Source organism: Paramisgurnus dabryanus, chromosome 17 (genome assembly GCF_030506205.2).
Source record: "Paramisgurnus dabryanus chromosome 17, PD_genome_1.1, whole genome shotgun sequence".
Classification (NCBI taxonomy): domain Eukaryota; kingdom Metazoa; phylum Chordata; class Actinopteri; order Cypriniformes; family Cobitidae; genus Paramisgurnus; species Paramisgurnus dabryanus.
In genome coordinates, this window is record NC_133353.1 from 10670132 (window position 1) to 10678426 (window position 8295).

Below are 8295 nucleotides of genomic sequence, written 5' to 3' on the forward strand. Positions count from 1 at the left end.
TTTATACTTGTTCCACAAACCCTGTCATTTTATTGAGAGGGTACACTACATTAATTTTGTGTAGATGCCTATAAAGCCTGCCTCATTTTTGAGGCTTATATGCAGTACTTTTAGCAGAAATTGTTTTATATTAGTATATTTCTAGATTGTTTACTGACACTGATGCTGTTTAGTCCTTGTTGACTTACTATATATTAAGTAAGTGTGTTACTTTACTCTCTGAGATCTCTGACGTACATATACATCGCGAGCTTGTGACAACGCACAATGGCTTCCCTTTATGAGAAAAAGTGCGGAAGAATCCTCTATGGACTTGCCTTGAAAAAATCCAGATCCAAAGATTTCCTTTTTTTTCTGGGAATGGTGAGGACTTAAAGCAAGGATGAAATGCACTTGAATGAGAACTTTTTCTCATTTATCACGTCAAAATGAATAGAAATCTTTTTTCTATGTTCTTAGCCAATTTTGTTTACTTGTTAAATGCCTTTGAAACATACATATTAGTTGCATTTATATATTTGATAAACACTAGTTAAAACTATGGCAACCCAGTCAGCAGCTTTTCAGTACGGATCAGGCCCGGAGTTGTCTGCTGTATGGAAAACCTTATCATGTTAGTCATTTAAACACAGTAATTATTTGATGCAAGAATATGATGACGACTGCAATATATTGTGTGTATGAGTGTGTGTGTGTGCGTGTGTGCATAAGATAATCCACAATCTTTTAGTTTTTCAACAGGCAGGTCCCTGACAACACTATATCTTTTGGTACTGTATATTTGAAATGTCAGTGTTATTATTTCATGTTAGTATAAACATTTCAACAGAATGTTGTGTACATGCCTCTAACATTTTATATTGAGTCTTTATGAAGATATGACATGCTGTAACATAACTGTATACAATATTGTCTCTCTAGATGACATTACTTTTTTAATGTCTGTTTTGTTAAGTATTGTTTGTTCATTTTTATGTGTTAATATAAAAAATGATTATATGATCTACAGCTCATAAAAATCTTTTACTAATATCACTAAAATACCAACTTTCCTTTGAATCCACAAAATCAAATATACCAAGAAATGGCAATTTTTTTTTGCCTATATTGCTTTAAATACAGCCAGCCGACCAACATTTAGCAGTTTTACAGTATTTTTCATAAATTTCTCAGTTTTTTTAATAGCAACAGATAGTAAAGTAAATGAAGTAACAGTAGCTGTAAGTGAGATTTGCTGTGCAAGAAAGAGAAACTCAAAATGAAATTTCAGTTTTGTGTTTTTATGTACAGGTATGTCCTAGAATTAACTCAACGTTCTATATTTGTTTAGTCAGTAAATTCAGATTACATGGATGTATTATATGTCTTATCATAAGTCAGGTACAGACAAACAGCCTGCTGTAATGAGTGTGTAATGTGGTTTATTAAGATAACGCATAAGCACATTTCATCAGGGTTATGTAAAAGGTTCGTTACAAAATCCCTGTCCAATGTTCAAAAGCACTACAACACTTCTGGAGTCAAGAAGACAATTCCTTTTAATGTAATGGTATTTTTGTGACTTCTTGTAATAGATCAAAAATACAAAAATAACTGGAGCAATGTACATTTTGCACTATGTTGTGAAATTTTTTTTTTCCACAATGGCAAAGACCAATTTTCATTGACCATCCTGTCTACTAAGAAAACACTGTGTTATATTATACTTCATGAAAGTTTGAGGTGTTCTGGGAACTGTTCTGTCTAAAGGTCAGTTTATTGCCCTAAGCCATTCATACGATAAACCAATTTAATTTTTTTTGGGACTTTTAGATAAAAAATATCCTAGTGACTCCAAATAATATCATACAATGGTCACAATGTAAATTTTTACCGAATGGTGTAGCAGATGAGGTGAAAACATTGATTGCTGAGAGAGAGAGAGAGAGAGAGAGAGAGAGAGAGAGAGAGAGAGAGAGAGAGAGAGAGAGCCCTTATGTATTTTTAAAGTCCTAACCGACTGTCTGGTCGTTCGGTAAACAAACCTATAAATAGTGTAATGCTATTAATACTTTGGCCTCTGTCCTTTTCCTTTCAAACTCTCTGCCACACCACACAATCAAAAACAATGTTGCATTCCAATAACACAGCCTACACAATCACACATAGCTTACAAACAGTACTGGTTAAAATAAACTGCTTTCAGGGTGTTGGCCACTGTTTCCATGTTTTGTTTATAAATGTACAGGTTGAAAGAATAGGCTATGTTATAAAAAAAACATATTAACAGTTTGTATGCTTTACAAACTGGGACAAGGCGAACATTTTGAAATATTAAATTAAATGTTGTTGTTCCTCATGACATCAGTGTGAAACAAATTCACAATTTGAGATTTTCAATGCTCGTGCCTTGAGGAGAAAGTCTCATCTCCGTCTTAAATTTGCACCTATTCAGCCAGACATCAAATCAAAAACATCTAAAAAACTGCGATAACAATATTAAATACGATTTATGTTTTGCTTGCAAATCAGATTTTTTTTTAAGCAGACCTATTGTCCGATTCACGGTTTAAAATTTCCTTTAGTGTGTAAGTGTCTGTTAGTAGCCTACATGTTAACGATATGCAAAAGGTACAAACCCCAAAGTAAACGGTGACGTGAGTGATCGTCTCCAGCGTAAATCTCTTTTCTTGGACTACAACAAACACACGTGATATTAACACGTTTTTGCTCTAACGGTGTTCCATACCACAACGGATTGTAGGCAACAGTTTACTTCCTGGGACTTATGATGTAGACAAGAGCGACATTATCATAACTCCTACGCTATGGACTCACAGCCTGTAAGTTAACTTTGTTAACTAATGCTGCGTTCCAGGCAACCCGTAACCCGTAACTCACGAGTTCAAAACCACGCCTCACGACTCTGAACTGGGAGTACATCGATCTAGTACGAGTTGATGATTGTGCAATGGCTCCCTCTTTGGGATAATTTTATTTTATTTAACAGGGATGCTTGTGAATGGAAATGAAAATATATTTTCCACCACTGACCTTGATGTGTTGATGTTTACTTTTGAGTTTATGTGTTAACAGTGGCATATGTTTAATGTGTGAAACGAGAGCTAAGTGTTGTGCTGTTCCACGAGTGACCAGTAGGTGGAGGCAAAGCTAAGCCAGACTGACCAGAAACTTGTAAGGATAGGGTTTAGACCAGTGTTTCTCAAACTTTTTCAACCCAAGGACCACTTTATCTTCCAATTTTTTTCTGAGGACCACCTAACAAAATCTCACTCTAACACGCCCCCCAAAAACAACATAATAGGAAGTTTCTAAATTTAAGTTTAATATGCAATGATATGTTCAGAAATTATTATATGAATTTTATTTCATTTAAAAAAGTAAATGTGAAATGAGTTGCAGCTTTATATGAACAACAAACTGCACATGTGAAAAAAATCTGCAATTAAACATACTGTAACAGCCTAGGTTCCACTTAATTTCATTCCAAAGAGCCAATAGTTTAAAACTGAGGTGGTGGGTATATGAAGTCTATGGTTGTAACTATGGTAACAATAAAATGCTGAAAAAAATGTTCCCTTAATGTCCAAAATCACTGCAATTACAGGAATTTTAAACATGAAACAAAAACTAGTACATTACAAAACTAATAGATCTGTGGATTTTAGCTGCTTTCAGTTGACGCTTGATCTTTTCTTTTGACTCCTCTTTGGTTTAGCCATCGATCACTTTTTAAGTTATTAAAACAGAATGGCAAGAACTGATATCACAGTTTCACAAGTGCATTAAAAATCTACTTAAATAAGTGACGATTGTATAAACACTTGCCTAGTTTAGGTCATCTTTTGGCAGACCACTGGAGGGGGTTGGGACCACACTTTGAGAATTACTGGTTTAGATTATATAAGGACCTTAATGTAATTTTTACAAACAAACCTTACAAAAACAATATTGTTTGCATATTGAGACAAAACATTGGCACTGATATAATGTACATCATAATGTACATAGTCTGAGACTAGGAAAACAACTGTCCGGGAAACTGCCCTGTAGAGTACATGAATATCAAAATGCTTGCTTGTTTGGGTCTTCTGTCCTTTGCATTGTTGAAATCTGGTGTTATAGTGCATGCTGGAGAATCAAACCAGTTGTTGATTTTGAAATGAGTCTGACTTTTCTATATCTGAATATTAAAAAAATGTCATAAAACTGGGCTATAACATTTTGAAATCAAGCGTTACTATAGGCGGTTTCATCGGAATGTCGCATGTTGCCACTGTTAAGCTCCTGGCCCAAAGTTAACTTCTGTTCTGTGCTTGTTTGTCGGTCAGGGGTGTGTTTTTCCCGAAAGCAACTATAGTCTCAAGTTCTGTTGTTACCATCAGAGTTCAATGGTAAAAACTACCATAGTTAGCTGCTTTTGGGAAATGCACCCCTGGCTCATGCCTAAACTGAGCTCCTTGTTGAAAATAAAATGTTTTGGTTTCCAAAAGATGAGGGGAGACATTGAGCATGGATCACCCCTGTGTAGATTTGGCAGCCTGGCAAGAATTTTAGGCTCTAATGTTGTATACTTTAATTTACACAGTAACGTTAGCTCAGTGTAGTGGTTGATACGCTTTAGCTATGATTTGAACGAAGGTAATTCACTTGTTATTTTTTGCTTCTTATCAGAAAAAAGACACAGTTGTTATTGAATCTATGTAGAAGTCTACCAGAAGTGCGTTTATTTATGTTGTTGCCACTTAAACTGTCTATAAAACCGACACTTCATTATATACTTTGTTTAAAAAAATAAAAACTTAATTCATGGGCATCTATGCAGCTTGATTTCTTTGAATGTGTGGATTGCATGGGTTGTTTACCAACATATGGGGAATTTCATGTCAGTAGCACCGTTAGAAATGTTAACTGAGAAAAATTATGACATGTTCAATACTTACCCACTGTATATCAAAATATACAGATTTATACTTTATATATAGAAATGCAGTCAGTTACTAATACAGTTTCTGTCACACCATAACAAATTTGTGATATGAGGACATATACTATATTGAAGCCCCGTCCCCCTCACTTTAAAGATGCCAGCTACGCCCCTGTACAAGACATATCTAGAAATTCAGAAAGAAGATTTATATTAAACTCAACTATCTTCTCTTCCTCTTCAACTACCTCTGTGCATTTCTGCATTTCCAGCTTTTTTGCAATTCCTGCATTTCACAATTAGTTGTGATTCCAATTTTTTTATAAATTAGATTTATTGATGTACATGCCATAGATATGACAACACAGATAATACAGCCTTTCAGATAATAGTATATTTTCTTCACAAAACCTATATTTAACACTGATATAAGACGCATAGACACTTTTTCATTTAAATATTAAATCTATAAAGACATTACAACATTAATTCACGCATTAAATCCACTAGAAGAGGTTTTAACAATAAAAGCAGTCAACTGCATTCAGATATATTCCACATTCATAGTAATAAGATCATAACAATATAAATCTAAAAGAAAAGGAAACAAGGAAACAAACAAACACATTCAAATATAATAACACTGTCTTAAAATGTTGTCTTAAAGAAATTGTAATCTGTCTTGCATGGTTGGGTTAAGCTCTCATATTAGTTTTATTTTGCCAGTCACCACTAAAATTGAATTGAATGTAATTTTGAAATGCACTTGGTCCAAACATTGGGATCACATGCCAAAATAAATTGATGCATTGTACCATAACCCATTTTTGTATCATACAACAGTATTACTCTTATCAGTCATGGGCTCATGGGACAGACGGTTGACTTAAATGGCATGACAACAAATCTGATGAAACAACAACACACACATATCAGTTCAAAATGGGTGGTTGACCAAGATAACTATCAGGTTAGGAAAAATATATTATATGTATTTTACACTGAAAAAAATATAAGATGATGATTTAAAGTAAGTGGTTGCAATCAATTTATTTACGCTACATTTAAACAAAAGTTTTTTTATTTTATTAATTTTTTGTTAAATGTAGCTTAAATAAATTGATTGCAACCACTTACCTTAAAAATGTAGTAAATTGAATGAATAATTTTTTCCACAGTGTATGGCCAATATATATTATATATGGCAGTGGTTTTCAAACTGGGGGCCGCGAGATGGTGCCAGGGGGGCCCCAGTTTTATGACATTTTTTGAAATACATTAATTTATCATGAATTCTGTGTAATTAAACCTAAAAAATAAGGCTACTAACCAAAGGCACTACTTTTTGTATAATTTAATGTTTTTTTCTATTAAAATGTTGAGTTTTAGAACAGTTTTTTTGGGGGGGCCGCAAAGGAATGCACCGTACACAAGGGGGGGGGGGGCACACGCTGAAAGAGTTTGGGAACCACTGATATATGGCACAGCAACAATCCAAAAATATGAACAATTTATTAATAGACTCCAACACTGAAAAAAGTGATTCATTCAATTTACTCAATTTTTTAAGGTAAGTGGTTGCAATCGATTTATTTAACCTATTTTAAACAAAAGTTTTTTTTATTTCACTTTACTTTACTAATCTTTTTTGTTTAAATGTAGCTCAAATAAATTGATTGCAACCACTTACCTTAAAATAATTGAGTAAATTGAATGAATCATTTTTTTTCAGGGAACCAGCCACCCTTAAAAAATCACGACATACCAAAATTTAAAATAAACCAAAAATAAATAAATTTTTAAAGAATCCAAATCTGAAGAACAAATCTGATCAGATATTAGTTTAGTGTAAATTTTGTTTTCTTTTAAAGGTTATCTATCTTGTTTCAATAACTTGCAATCATTTTGTGTTTTAATACATAATTTACTGTAATATACCTTAACATTTTCTAAAAAGCTAAATATTTGGAAGGATTTTTTTCAGCCATTGTTGGCTTTGTGGTGATTTTTTGTGAAGTCTGTGAAAGGTGAGGGGTTCAAGACTAAATAAGTCACAGCAGAATAAAAATAAAGCTCACAACAGGACAATATTGTCAATTTTTCTTTTTTAGACTGACGGTATAGGCTGATTCAGATTTATGAAGGGTTTTAGGTAGCATTACGCTAGGCATTATGGTTAACAATAAAACTTGGCTAGCTGTGATTTCCAGGCAGTTGTACACAGTCAGTACCTCCAAACTCGAATTACCTTTCTGCCTCGAGGCAAGAGAGATGATATTCAAATTCAAGTGTGTATCCTTCTAATAATTCATTGGTTGTAGCTCTTGTCGTACATGACTAAAAAAGGAAACACAACCTGGACAGAAAGAAAACACCCAAAGTTATATTCTGCTATCTTATCCAATATCCATAAAATGTTTTTGCAGTCACCTCTACAAGATGCAAAGTTTCTATGTTGTACAAGTTTATGAAGGACTGGCATGTCTTAATAAAGCACCCGACAATTGTTTTTGCTTCTGGATCAAGCAGTGGCCTACTACCAATCTTAAAGGGATAGTTCGGCCAAAAATGATATTAAACCCATGATTTACTCACCCCCAAGCTGTCCGAGTTGCATATGTCCATCGTTTTTCAGACAAACACATTTTCAGATATTTTAGAAAATGTTTTAGATCTTTCAGTTGATTAAATGTAATGTTACGTGGTCCACGACCTTCAAGTCCAAAAAAAGTGCATCCATCCTTCACAAATTAAATCCAAACGGCTCCAGGATGATAAATAAAGGTCTTCTGAGGGTAATCCGCGTGGTGTTGTTGTAGAAATATCCGTATTTTAAACTTTATTAACGAAAATAAATACTTTCCGGTAGTGCCGCCATCTTAGACTCCTCTGTATTCAGGAGAGAGTATTAGCGTAGTGTACGCACTTTTCTTAGTGACGTATCACAAATTCGGAGGGCGGGGGCACAGAGCAGCAGCAGAGTAGCCTCCGTAGGCTGTGTAAGCTCTCATCCTGAATGTGGACGCGACTAAGATGGCGGCACTACCGGGAGGTAGTTATTTTCGTTAATAAAGTTTTAAATATGGATATTTCTACAACAACACCGCGCGGATTACCCTCATAAGACCTTTGTTTATCATCCTGGAGCCGATGGATTTAATTTGTGAAGGATGGATGCACTTTTTTTGGACTTGAAGGTCGTGGACCCCGTAACATTACATTTAATCAACTGAAAGATCTAAAACATTTTCTAAAATATCCGAAAATGTGTTTGTCTGAAAAACGAATGCAACTCGGACAGCTTGGGGGTGAGTAAATCATGGGTTTAATATCATTTTCGGCCGAACTATCCCTTTACCTCAGCCCTG

At 34.3% G+C, this 8295-nt stretch overlaps 1 protein-coding gene across 4 annotated transcripts in view; it reads left to right on the forward strand.

Moving 5' to 3' along the window:
- slc16a9a (solute carrier family 16 member 9a) overlaps positions 1-1002 on the forward strand; it is a 13088-nt gene extending 12086 nt beyond the window's left edge. For all 4 annotated transcript variants that reach the window (XM_065244889.2, XM_065244891.2, XM_073812312.1 and 1 more), the window contains one exon: positions 1-1002. This exon is cut by the window's left edge and continues 323 nt beyond it. The gene's annotated coding sequence lies outside the window, so the exon portion shown is untranslated.
- The last annotated feature ends 7293 nt before the right edge of the window (positions 1003-8295 follow it).